This window comes from Oncorhynchus nerka, linkage group LG27 (assembly GCF_034236695.1).
Source record: "Oncorhynchus nerka isolate Pitt River linkage group LG27, Oner_Uvic_2.0, whole genome shotgun sequence".
NCBI lineage: Eukaryota > Metazoa > Chordata > Actinopteri > Salmoniformes > Salmonidae > Oncorhynchus > Oncorhynchus nerka.
The window spans coordinates 69888802-69903073 of NC_088422.1; the positions used below are offsets into that span (position 1 = coordinate 69888802).

At 44.8% G+C, this 14272-nt stretch overlaps 1 protein-coding gene across 4 annotated transcripts in view; it reads right to left on the bottom strand.

Annotated features, from left to right (window-relative positions):
- LOC115111117 (uncharacterized) overlaps positions 1–13738 on the bottom strand; it is a 177014-nt gene extending 163276 nt beyond the window's left edge. For all 4 annotated transcript variants that reach the window (XR_010461573.1, XR_010461574.1, XM_065011948.1 and 1 more), the window contains exons 1-3: positions 13506–13738; positions 12126–12224; positions 895–1032 (exon numbers count right to left, since the gene is read on the bottom strand). The gene's annotated coding sequence lies outside the window, so the exon portion shown is untranslated. The remainder of the gene's footprint in view (positions 1–894; positions 1033–12125; positions 12225–13505) is intronic.
- Between the last annotated feature and the right edge of the window lie 534 nt (positions 13739–14272).

A 14272-nucleotide genomic window follows, 5' to 3' on the forward strand; every position in this document is an offset into this window, starting at 1 on the left:
CAATCCAATACAAACACATTTATCCTTTTTCTTATTGTCCTAGTTCATAATTCACCGTTACTCAATTACTGTCAGCTTCCTTTACAGCGCAGGATAGAGTCTACAGGGAAATGGAGGGGGATACCAATTTCTACAAAAGCAACTTTCTGTTCACCAAAATTGCCGCTCTCATTATACTGTTCACGGGAGAAATGCCAAGGTGCTCAAACCAAAGGTTTTTGAGGCATGAAACCTGATTAATAAGCTGTGATACAGATGTCTCCATGACAATTTCATCTGTAATGAAGACCATGTGGTTAGTAGCTCCAGTGTTGACCCTGAGGCCCAGCTACAGTGAATACGGCTGATTTTGCATGAAAAGCCCAGTTAATAACATTAGGGGGAAATCTCAACAATCGTTCAGTGCAGGAACAAGTTCAGCAATACATGGGCCTGAGAGTAAATCAATCTTAAATTGATTAGCTGTTCCCAGTGAAAGACTCAGATGAGGTTGTTTCCCCCTACCTTGTTCTGAACTCACCTGCAAGCCCACTGATGGCCGAGCTCCAGGCTTATTCTATGAGCCTTGACAATCCATAACACACACACAGTCAGCTGTCTATACAGTTATGAATGTGAATGTGACTTTCCCCATAGTCAGAGTATAACCCTGAACTTAGCGGCCAACACTCCCCATCATCATTAATGCTTAAGATGGCTAACAAGCCCACTGTCAACAGCTTCCAGGCTAATCGACATGTCAATCAATGGCGGGTGTGAGGCGGGCTTTTAGAGGGTCCCTGGGGTGGCTGCTTAGAGCACGCTCAGTTTAACACAGCAGCGCACTGAGGGTGTAAACAGAGAGGGATATAGACTGCTGGATTGACTAGCTGATCAATGCCATTGATCACTCACCTCCAGTTCTTTGTGAAGGCTGACTGTTCTCCCCTCCACCGCCCGGTCCTCCGCCTCCTCAGCCTCCAGCGCCTGGATCAGAACCTCATTCTGCTCACTCAGGTCCCACACAAACGACTGCAGCACGCCCACCTTGCTCTAGAGGGAGACAGAGAAGAGGGGCACAGCAGACATGACCTTTGTTAGGTGTTTATTGGAATATCAACACTGAAATGGATTGCTGCTACCCACCACTGTTATGGAGGGAGGACGGAGTGACCAGTTGGGATTTTTTTTAAATCCATTCAGAAAAACACAGCACATTCTCAAACACCACTTTGTATGCACACAGCAAAAAAAAGCAGTGATGGTCAGAGAAAGTTTGAAAGTGGTAGGCATCAGGTAGGTAAGTCAGGTAGGTATTTGAGGGAGACAGAACCAACTCTTCTAGCTTGCTGTTGTGTCCTTTCCTTTCCTGTCCCTCTCTGACAGCCAGCCCCTCTGATCATCAAGCAGGACATGTAGGGGGTGTTTGGGCAAAACCTGTCACATGACATCCAACCCCCCTCCCATATTAGAGCTCTGCTAACACCAGGGGTACTATTAGTCATATGCCACCTCTGATCTAGCACGGCATCTTCACAGCCCAGACACATGGATGCTCTGACACTAATTCCTATGCAGGAACATGCAGACTATCTGCAGAACAGCCCAGACAGTTTGGACCCAGATTATAATTTAGTGCGGGATGGACACATAGGAATTATTATGGCTCTGTCGGCCGTCAGGTAGAAATGGAGATAAATGCTCCATCAGACTGAAGGGTATTTGCTTTTCAAAGCCTCTTTTATAGGAGTGGAGATGGAGGTGAAGTGGAAGTGACAAGTGCCCCGCCTCACTTAAACAGAACACAAACAGGTGGGTTTGATGCTGCCCTGATGCAAAGCCCAGCCCACCAGCTCAATCAGCCCGTGGTGATGGGCACTGGCAGCACACACCCCTTGATGAACTGGGGACCGTACATGGAAAGGCCATCCCCCTTCAAGGGCTAATTCTCTAGCCCCAAAGGCGCATGTGGGAGTCCTTACTGTGACTAATAGATGAGAGGAGCAGCATTAGGTTCCTTGAGAGTACCAACATGGGTCCTGCCAACATCAAAGGTTCCCCTTTCTGTTAAGTAATTCTGCCCTCAGTTTGAAAGAATGAGCAGGTGAGAGGGAAAAGAGGATGGAGAGGGGGAGCGAGTTAGGAAACGTCTGGCAAGGGGGAGAAGGGAGAGAGTGTGAGGAAAGGTAGGGCAGGAGGGATGAGAAAGAGGGGGAGAAAATCAGAGAGAGAGAGACAGAGAGAGGGGAGAGAGAGAGAGAGAGAGAGAGAGAGAGAGACACACAGAGAGAGAGAAAGTGGGAAAGAACACAGAATATTATATTTTAGGTGTATAATCCTGCCTCCCAGCTGTGAGCAATTTTATAAAACAAATATCCTGGCCATGAGGAAGATAATGCAAACTTCATAATGACAAATAATAATCCAATAACACCAATAGCCAGCCACCCAGCTGCATCCAGGACAGCGGCTGGCTATCTCGGCCACCACACAGCCTCACCACATTCAAATTCATATTGGATTTTTATTCTTTCACCTTTCTCAAAGCATCCATTTCAGACGGCATGAAAAAGTAATATTCCAGCAATAAAGCTTGATTTACACCCCTTCCATGTTCCCCCTCTTCCTTTTTTTATTTGATCATTTAGCCAGGATCGTATAACTGTATATCAGACACAAATGAAATCAGCTCCCTTGCACATTAAGGCCATGTCTTGCTGCAGCTAACATCCCCTGCAACCCAGCCGCCCAGCTCCACAGCAAGCCAAGGGCAGTGTCCCATTCATTTTCAGGCCCATTCCCTGCTATGATTAGGCGATCAATCAATCGCAGCCTTCAATCTCATCAGGCAGACGGGATTATCTGCCCATCTCCCCTCTCTCCCGCTCTCCACTCAGTCAAACACTCACTCCCTCCCTCCCTCACACACGGCAGCACATTAACATCAGATCAAGTATCACCCAACGCACGCCGTCTGCCACATCAGCCAACCACAAACAGACAGTTCTTCATCACACCCTTCTCTCAACATCTCCTCTGTCTCCTAAGGAGCACACACACATACACACACAGTTCATAGTTAGAAGCATCAAGCATTAGGATCCCTGTGGATTGACAGAGTGCGGCCTTTGCTAAAGCAGTCTTTTCAAGACTTTTATATTTTATATATATATATATATATATATATATATATATTTCACCTTTATTTAACCAGGTAGGCCAGTTGAGAACAAGTTCTCATTGACAACTGTGACCTGGCCAAGATAAAGCAAAGCAATGCGACACAAACGTATAGTCAATAACACAATAGAAAAGTCTACATACGGGCCTCCCGGGTGGCGCAGTGGTTAAGGGCGCTGTACTGCAGCGCCAGCTGTGCCATCAGTGTCCCTGGGTTCGCGCCCAGGCTCTGTCGTAACCGGCCGCGACCGGGAGGTCCGTGGGGCGATGCACAATTGGCCTAGCGTCGCCCGGGTTAGGGAGGGCTTGGTCGGTAGGGGTGTCCTTGTCTCATTGCGCACCAGCGACTCCTGTGGCGGGCTGGGCGCATTGGTGCGGCTGGCTTCCGGGTTGGATGCGCACTGTGTTAAGAAGCAGTGCGGCTTGGTTGGGTTGTGTATCGGAGGATGCATGACTTTCAACCTTCGTCTCTCCCGAGCCCGTACGGGAGTTGTAGCGATGAGACAAGATAGTAGCTACTACAACAATTGGATACCACGAAATTGGGGAGAAAAAGGGGTCAAATTAAAAATAAAAAAAGAACAAAAAATAAAAGAAGTGTGTGTAAATGAAGTAAGATTAGGGAGGTATGGCAATAAATAGGCCGTAGTGGTGAAATAATTACAGTTTAGCAATTAAACACACATACACACACAGTTCACACACAGTGATAGATGTGCAGAAGATGAATGTGCAAGTAGAGATACTGGGGTGCAAAGGAGCAGAACAAATAAATAACAATATGGGGATGTGGTAGATGGGTGTGTTATTTACAGATGGGCTATGTACTGGTAAAATGATGTGTAAGCTGCTCTGTCAGCTGATGCTTAAAGTTAGTGAGGGAGATATGAGTCTCCAGCTTCAGTGATTTTTGCGATTCGTTCCAGTCATTGGCAGCAGAGAACTGGAAGGAAAGGCAGCCAAAGGTGGAGTTGGCTTTGGGGGTGACCAGTGAAATATACCTGCTGGAGTGGGTGTTGCTATGGTGACCAGTCAGCTGAGATAAGGCAGGGCTTTACTTAGCAAAGACTTATAGATTTTTTTCAAGGCTTTTATTGTTTTCACTATATATTTTACCTCTTGGGGATGTCATTTGAAAACATAATGTTAACTTTCACTGCTATGCGGATGACACATAGCTGTACATTTCAATGAAACACGGTGAAGTCCCAAAATTGCCCTCGCTAGAAGCCTGTGTTTCAGACATAAGGAAGTGGATGGCTGCAAACTTTCTACTTTTAAACTCAGACAAAACAGAGATGCTTGTTCTAGGTCCCAAGAAACAAAAATATCTTCTGTTGAATCTGACAATTAATCTTGATGGTTGTACAGTCGTCTCAAATAAAACTGCGAAGGACCTCGGCGTTACTCTGGACCCTGATCTCTCTTTTGACGAACATATCAAGACTGTTTCAAGGACAGCTTTTTTCCATCTACGTAACATTGCAAAAATCAGAAACCTTCTGTCCAAAAATGATGCAGAAAAATTAATCCATGCTTTTGTTACTTCTAGGTTAGACTACTGCAATGCTCTACTTTCCGGCTACCCGGATAAAGCACTAAATAAACTTCAGTTAGTGCTAAATACGCCTGCTAGAATCCTGACTAGAACCAAAATATTTGATCATATTACTCCAGTGCTAGCCTCCCTACACTGGCTTCCTGTTAAGGCAAGGGCTGATTAAGCTTTTACTGCTAACCTACAAAGCATTACATGGGCTTGCTCCTACCTATCGCTCAGATTTGGTCCTGCCGTACATAGCTACACGTACGCTACGGTCACAAGACACAGGCGTCCCAATTGTCCCTAGAATTTCTAAGCAAACAGCTGGAGGTAGGGCTTTCTCCTATAGAGTTCCATTTTTATGAAATGGTCTGCCTACCCATGTGAGAGACGCAGACTCGGTCTCAACCTTTAAGTCTTTACTGAAGACTCATCTCTTCAGTGGGTCATATGATTGAGTGTAGTCTGGCCCAGGAGTGTGAAGGTGAACGGAAAGGCTCTGGAGCAACGAACCACCCTTGCTGTCTCTGCCTGGCCAGTTCCCCTCTCTCCACTGGGATTCTCTGCCTCTAACCCTATTACAGGGGCTGAGTCACTGGCTTTACTGGTGCTCTTTCATGCTGTCCCTAGGAGGGGTGAGTCACTTGAGTCACTGACGTGATCTTCCTGTCTGGGTTGGCGCCCCCCCTTGGGTTGTGCCGTGGCGGAGATCTTTGTGGGCTATACTCGGTCTTGTCTCAGGATGGTAAGTTGGTGGTTGAGGATATCCCTCTAGTGGTGTGGGGGCTGTGCTTTGGCAAAGTGGGTGGGGTTATATCCTTCCTGTTTGGCCCTGTCCGGGGGTATCATCGGATGGGGCCACAGTGTCTCCTGACCCCTCGTCTCAGCCTCCAGTATTTATGCTGCAGTAGTTTATGTGTGGGGGGCTAGGGTCAGTTTGTTATATCTGAAGTACTTCTCCTGTCTTATCCGGTGTCCTGTGTGAATTTAAGTATGATCTCTCTAATTCTCTCTTTCTCTTGGAGGACCTGAGCCCTAGGACCATGCCTCAGGACTACTTGGCATGATGACTCCTTGCTGTCCCCAGTCCACCTGGCCGTGCTGCTGCTCCAGTTTTAACTGTTCTGCCTAGGGCTATGGAATCCTGACCTGTTCACCGTACGTGCTACCTGTCCCAGACCTGCTGTTTTCAACTCTCTAGAGACAGCAGGAGTGGTAGGGATACTCTTAATGATCGGCTATGAAAAGGCATTTACTCCTGAGGTGCTGACTTGCTGCACCCTCGACAACTACTGTGATTATTATTATTTGACAATGCTTGTCATTTATGAACATTTGAACATCTTGGCCATGTTCTGTTATAATCTCTACCCAGCACAGCCAGAAGAGGACTGGCCACCCCTCATAGCCTGGTTCCTCTCTAGGTTTCTTCCTAGGTTTCGGCCTTTCTAGGGCAGTTTTTCCTGCTACACCTGCATTGCTTGCTGTTTGGGGTTTTAGGTTGGGTTTCTGTACAGCACTTTGAGATATCAGTTGATGTACGAAGGGCTATATAAATCAATTTGATTTGATAGATGACCTGGAGCCAGTGGGTATGGTGACGAATATGAAGCGAGGGCCACCCAACGTGAGCATACAGTCGTGGCCAAAAGTTTTGAGAATGACACAATATTCCACATGACGCAAACTTCCACAAAGCTTGCTGCTTCAGTGTCATTAGATATTTTTGTCAGACGTTACTACGGAATACTAAAGTATAATTACAAGCATTTCATAAGTGTCAAAGGCTTTTATTGACAATTACATGAAGTTCATGCAAAGAGTCCATTTTTGCAGTATCGACCCTTCTTTTCAAGACCTCTGAAATCCACCCGGGCATTCTGTCAATTAACTTCTGGCCCTCCTGACTGATGGCAGCCCATTCTTGGGGCAGCAGGGTAGCCTAGTGGTTAGAGTATTGGACTAGTAACCGAAAGGTTGCAAGTTCATATCCCCAAGGTAAAAATCTGTTGTTCTGCCCCTGAACAGGCAGTTATCCCACTGTTCCTAGGCCGTCATTGAAAATAAGAATTTGTTCTTAACTGACTTGCCTAGTTAAATAAAGGTCAAATAAAAAATACAATTCCTGCATAATCGATGCTTGGAGTTTGTCAGAATTTGTGGAGTTTTGTTTGTCCACCTGCCTCTTGAGGATTGACCACAAGTTCTCAATGGGATTAAGGTCTGATGAGTTTCCTGGCCATGGACCAAAAATATCGATGTTTTGTTCCCCGAGCCACTTATGGCTCCATCATGCCGGAAAAGGCATTGTTCGCCACCAAACTGTTCCTGGATGGTTGGAAGAAGTTGCTCTTGGAGGATGTGTTGGTACCATTCTTTATTCATGGCTGTGTTCTTAAGCAAAATTGTGTGTGAGCCCACTCCCTTGGCTGAGAAGCAACCCCACACATGAATGGTCTCAGGGTGCTTTATGTTGGCATGACACAGGACTGATGGTAGCGCTCACCTTGTCTTCTCCGGACAAGCTTTTTTCCAGATGCCCCAAACAATCGGAAAGGGGATTCATCAGAGAAAATGACTTTACCCCAGTCCTCAGCAGTCCAATCCCTGTACCCTTTGCAGAATATCAGTCTGTCCCTGATGTTTTTCCTGGAGAGAAGTGGCTTCTTTGCTGCCCTTCTTGACACCAGGCCATCCTCCAAAAGTCTTCGCCTCTCTGTGCGTGCAGGTGCACTCACACCTGCCTGCTGCCATTCCTGAGCAAGCTCTGTACTGGTGGTGCCACGATCCTGCAGCTGAATCAACTTTAGGAGACGGTCCTGGCACTTGCTGGACTTTCTTGGGAGCCCCAAAGCCTTCTTCACAACATTTGAACCACTCTCCTTGAAGTTCTAGATGATCCGATAAATGGTTGATTTAGGTGCAATCTTATGAAATGCAGGGGAAATGTTTTTGGGGGATTAATTTGCATGGCAAAGAGGGACTTTGCAATTAATTGCAATTCACTCTTCATAACATTCTGGAGTATATGCAAATTGCCATCATACAACTGAGGCAGCAGACTTTATGAAAATTAATATTTGTGTCATTCTCAAAACTTTTGGCTATGACTGTACAGGTCACAGTGGTGGGTAGTATATGGGGCTTTGGTGACAAAATGGGTGGCACTGTGATAGACTGCATACAATTTGCTGAGTAGAGTGTTGGAGGCTATTTTGTTAATGACATCGCCAAAGTCAAGGATCGGTAGGATAGTCAGTTTTACGAGGGTATGTTTGGCAACATGAGTGAAGGATGCTTTGTTGCGAAATAGGAAGCTGATTCTAGATCTTGTTTTGGATTGGAAATGCTTAATGTGAGTCTGGAAGTTGAGTTGACAGTCTAACCAGACACCTAGGTATTTGTAGTTGTCCACATATTCTAAGTCAGAACCTTCCAGAGTAGTGATGCTAGACGGGCGGGCAGGTGCGGGCAGCGACCGGTTGAAGAGCATGCATTTAGTTTTACTTGCATTTAAGAGCAGTTTGAGGCCACGGAAGGAGAGTTGTATGCCATTGAAGCTCGTCTGGAGGTTTGTTAACACAGTGTCCAAAGAAGGACCAGAAGTATACAGAATGATGTCGTCTGCGTAAAGGTGGATCAGAGAATCACCAGCAGCAAGAGCGACTTCATTGATATACACAGAGAAAAGAGTCGGCCAGAGAATTTAACCTTGTGGCACCCCCACAGAGACTGCCAGAGGTCCGGACAACAGGCCCTCCAATTTGACACACTGAACTCTGTCTGAGAAGTAGTTGGTGAACCAGGCGAGGCAGTCATTTGAGAAACCAAGGTTGTTGAGTCTGCCAATAAGAATGAGGTGATTGACAGAGTCGAAAGCCTTGGCCAGGTCGATGAATACGGCTGCACAGTATTTTATTTTATCGATGGCGGTTATATCGTTTAGGACCTTGAGCGTGGCTGAGGTGCACCCATGACCAGCTCGGAAACTAGATTGCGTAGCGGAGAAAGTACGATGGGATTCGAAATGGTCGGGGATCTGTTTGTTAACTTGGCTTTCGAAGACCTTGGAAAGGCAGGGTGGGATAGATATAGGTCTGTAACAGTTTGGGTCTAGAGTGTCTCCCCCTTTGAAGAGGGGGATGACCGCTTTCACTTACACACTCCCCCTCCAAGCCTCTATCTTCCTTGAGAAGATATTGAAGGGATGGCATCCCTCAACACCACTGGATCATAACTGCACATGTGAGAGATAGTAATCAATCATTTATTTTCTTAAATGTGGAAGAAGTCACATCACACAATGTCCAGTAAAGCCAAAGACCTCACATAGCTTCTCTCTGTTATTCACTGATACTGATTAGGACTAGCTGTGAGGTTTGAAATGTTAGAATACATTGATCAAGCCTGGGCTTGTCCTTCCATTGGTCAAAGAGAAACCTCATATCGCTAACATGCTTGTGTACCCACAATGCACTGGGGAGCAGCTCGACTCTTCAGTCTCTGTCAGGTTAAGATATGTTACTCTATAAAAGCATGGTAGCTGAAGTCTTTGTGGTAGGAAAGGGGGAGGAGGGAATCTTTTTTACAATGTGGACCACTGTTTACACTCCCTAAATGATGGCTAAAATGGTCACTTGGAAACAACAGACACTTGGAAACAACGGCTGTTGGGGCTTCTCAATATGGCCAGATATATGGCCCACTGAGACCAGAGGAGATATGGGGTCCAAGAGACACCACTACACACATACTGGTACTGAGGCAGAGATCAGAGAGCAGGGGACAGTCTACAAGCCATCAATAAAGGTCCTTACAGGCCATGGGTCTACTCTACGCTTACAGAGCATTCAGAAAGTATTCAGACCCCTTGACTTTTTCCACATTTTGGAAATATTACAGCCTTATTCTAAAATACATTCTAAAATGTATTAAATAATCTACACACAATACCCCATAACGACAAAGCAAAAACAGGTCAATCATTTGTTGAAGCACCTTTGGCAGCGATTACACCCTTGAGTCTTCTTGGGTATGACGATACAAGTTTGGTACACTTGATTTTGGGGATCCTCTCAAGCTCGGTCAGGTTGGATGGAGAGTGCCGCTGCACAGCTATTTTCAGGTCTCTCCAGAGATGTTCGATTGGGTTCAAGTCCAGGCTCTGGTTGGGCCACACAAAGTCATGCAGAGACTTCTCCCGAAGCCACTCCTGCTTTGTCTTGGCTGTGTGCTTAGGGTCGTTGTCCTGTTGGAAGGTGAATCTTCGCCCCAGTCTGAGGTCCTGAGCAGGTTTTCAAGGTTCTCTCTGTACTTTGCTCCATTCATCTTTCACTCGATCCTGACTAGTCTACCAGTCCCTGCCACTGAAAAACATCCCCACAGCATGATGCTGCCACCACCATGCTTCACCGTAGGGATGGTGCCAGGTTTCCTTCAGACATGACGCTTGGCATTCAGGCCAAAGAGTTCAATATTGGTTTCATCAGACCAGAGAATCTTGTTTCTCATGGTCTGCGAGTCCTTTAGGTGCCTTTTGGCAAACACCAAGCATGCTGTCATGTGCGTTTTACTGAGGAGTGGCTTCTGTCTGGCCACTCTAGCATAAAGGCCTGATTGGTGGAGTGCTGCAGAGATGGTTGTCCTTCTGGAAGGTTTGGCCGGGCAGCCAGCTCTAGGAAGAGTCTTGGTGGTTCCAAACGTCTTCCATTTAAGATGGAGGCCACTGTGTCCTTGGGGACCTTCAATGCTACAGACATTTTTTGGTAGCCTTCCCCAGGTCTGTGCCTCGACACTGTCTCTGAGCTCTACAGACAGTTCCTTCGACCTAATGGCTTGGATTTTGCTCTGACATGCACAGTCAACTGTGGGACCTTACATAGACAGGTGTGTGCCTTTCCAAATCATGTCCAATCAATTGAATTTACCACAAGTGGACTCAATCAAGTTGTAGAAACATCTCAAGGATGATCAATGGAAACAGAATGCATCTGAGCTTAATTTCAAGACTCATAGCAAAGGCTCTGAATACTTAGTTAAATAAGGTTTTTGTGTTTTTTATTTTTAATAAATGTGCATTCATGTCTATAAACCTGTTTTCACTTTCATTATAGGGTATTGTGTGTAGATTGATGAGGGAAAAACATAATTAAATCCATTTTAGAATAAGGCTGTAATGTAACAAAATGTGGAAAAGGTCAAGGGGTCTGAATACTTTTCCTGAATGCACTGTACGTACTACAGGATAAGTTAAACATTTTTGAACTTACAGAACTGGATAGAGATCATTTTGAAAATACCTAAATGAGTTTGACATACCCTTCTGATGATAATTATCAAGTAAATTAGATAGTGTATGCTATGTAATCTAATTAAACTCTTAGCTCACTGCTTTCAAAACAGCACTATTATAGGACAGGCAATAGAGATGCTAATATACTGTACTAGTCCTTCTTTGAATCCTTGACAAGAGTTCTAAAAGGCTTGTTTTGTGTTTCCAGAGCCGAGGCTGTCAGAGGCCGTGTGAATCAAACAGGATTTCCAAACCAAAGATAAATGCAGTTGAAATGAGAGGCTGTGTTGTTTCCAAACTCCGCCATTGCTTCGACCATGGAGAGGATACTTCTGAGAGAAGGAGCTTTCCTCTGGTGATTAGAGTCAAAGAGACAGGCTTGGCTCACTAAAACTTTCATCAGCCGTCATCAAGCCCAGTCCTCAAGGTGTGCAGCCAACCCCATCCCATAGCCACTGACATGACATGCAAAGAGGGAGAGAGAGAGCAGTGGAATTGGCTCATCCTCATCACTTTCATCATTCTTTAGTGGAGATGAATATGAAAAATCTTTAAATGTTGAGGAGAAGGAAAATTAATTAGTAATAGACTTACAAGGACTAAGAGCATGCACAGGTAGGGAAATTACTTTTTACGTCATAACAAATATTTTATTCCAATTTTACTGATGAGCATCGGCTAAAAGGTACATTTTCCCGAGATGTAAAGATATTCAATAAAGGCCACTTAATGGGATAGTTAAAAAATAACCCAAAAAGCTTTTTGATGTAAAGACAGTAATTCTCTTAACAACATTGATCAACCTGTCATGCTTTCATTATGGCACTATACCTTTTAGCAGCCATGCGCTAGGCTAATAGCATTATAAGTCTCTAAAACACCAAGTTTCCTCCCTGCCCTTGTCAGGTCCAGTCTGTTGTCCCTCCTCAGACTTCACATGCAGGGCCAGCAGTTACAGTTGCCATAAAAGGCCTGTCACTAAGTGTCTGTATCATAACGTAGGCCTAACCATTTTCTAGCTTATTCTCACACGTATGCATCACATTGCAAGATCGGTTCATTAGTGGAAATAACACACTTGCCCCAGCACATCCAAACATCCAAGGAGCGTCACCGCCATTACCAGTTTACCTGCAGAGCCTCCTCCCGGCTGTGATCTTATTGGTCAATGCGTCGAAGGCGCTCGTGGTAAAGGTTCCGGAATTCCACCAGGAGTTTCTGACTGGTAATCTATCAACACAAATAAACACATATTACCATCAACACAACTGATGCATGGACACAATGACAAACCTTTAACTAAAACAGAAAATTGTGACATTGCCTACAGTACCATGTTGAGAGAGACGCCGTAAAAAAAAACAGGGATGGGATTTCAGTGCGGGCATCAGTGTCTGAGCTGGCCACTGATGCTCGTCAGCTACTCTCATAGGGACTGTGACTGTCGAGAAGTGCAGCAGCCCACACAATGAATGGCTTTAATAACATACCTGAATCCTCAGGTGCGTAAAGCCCTTGTTTTTCACTTCATCATTTTTAATTATGTGCTGAAAAACTTACCCAGAGTCCCTTGCTTCAGACCACAATGCCTTGTTATATTCTCTCTAACAGCAGTAATTAATCTAGGGAGCATAGCCTCTCTTTGAGGAGCGGCCTATAAAACACATTTCACTCCGACAACTAATAAGTTATAACAATGGCAGATAAAGAGAAACTGTGCACCAAAGGAGCAGGTGAGATTTGGGGAAAGAACAAATGAAAATGCCCAAAACTCAGAGGTTTAAAACAACTCTATTTGTGGGTATGTGTGAGTGAGCTGCATCAAAAATCTTCTGTAAGATTTTAAGTAATGAAAAAGGAAATGAGAATAAATCATATCTTGCTGCAGAGTAGCCTTGACCTGGAGAATGATCTTGATAGTGGTGGTGCTGTCCATATAATTCATATTGATGTTTACACAACACCACCCCCAATCTTTCTTATCTCACTTCTGACCAAATCATATTCTGGATTAGATTGAACCAACTCCAGATCGAGATGGAGAGAGAGCAAGAGGAGAGCAAGAGAGTGAGAAAGAGATAAAATATCTCTTTAACGGGAGGTTTAGCCACAAGTTTGTATAAAATGTTTAGTTCATTGACAAATCAGGCTAAAGCATTTACATTACATTTAGAACTAGCTAACTTCACAAACTGCTAACAGCACGCACCTATCTGAGGCACAACCTTCATTACAAATCTTTGTGGCAGTGTTTTGCATCACGAGCCTCAGCAAGATCTCCTGAGTGAAATGGATAGATAGTAGCAGCAACCCAGCTAGCTACTTTGACAAACAGTGACACAAGTGTTTTCCAGGATATGGCTATAACCCCACAGGCAGTATCAACTTCTTGAAAGACCACGAGGTCGCCTAACGTTGGCAGCCAAATAGGTAACGTTAGCTTATAGCTATATCATTATGTGGCTCATTCCGTTAGCTGGCTAGCTAACATGGTTGTGTTGTCTTCATTACCTGTTGCACTCCGGCTGCTTATCATTTCATTCGGTTTCGGATATGCCAAGTGGCTTTATGAGGCGCCTTGCACAGATTTAATCAACTTTCAGCAAGTGAAAGTCTCCCTTCTACTTTGCATTAAAAATGCAGTGGTAAACTTATTATGTTCCGTTTTTAACCGCTGTCACCACATTCTAACGTTACCCGCCTGGAAGCCCCCATCTCCCGCTTCTGCACCTGCACATCCTGTCAGTTCCACTTCCAAAAGAGATACTAGCCAATCGGGCAATGATTTTGTGAAGCGCGTTGTCTTTAGAACCAATCACAGTGTAAACATTGCCACGAGGAGGCGTGAACCAATTTTGTTTTGAGAGTGAAAGTCCCAGATTTCCATGGAAACTTGCACAGCTAACTAGCGGTTGGGTTATGACGAGCGTGCATAACTGTCGGTTGGGCTGTCCCCTTTGTTGTCCTTTGTCGTTTGGGACTGGCAGATGCTAATATTGTTTGAGTGTGGCAACCTTTTTAGGCAGTGATGAATTAAAGTATAACTATTTGTTTTAGTGACAGTCACACATGTATAATGCTAAATGCAATATTAAAATCAACAAAAAACGAAGTTATTATCTATTCCAGATTTCTCTATAGGCTACCACTGTACCTGTACAGATCAGAAAATGGAATGTCCAGATTGTGTGTTATTATAATTGTTTTACTTGCACCTTATTCCAGGTATGGTCAGTGATATCACACTTTGCCTTTATGTCTGGCCCTTACAACTGAAA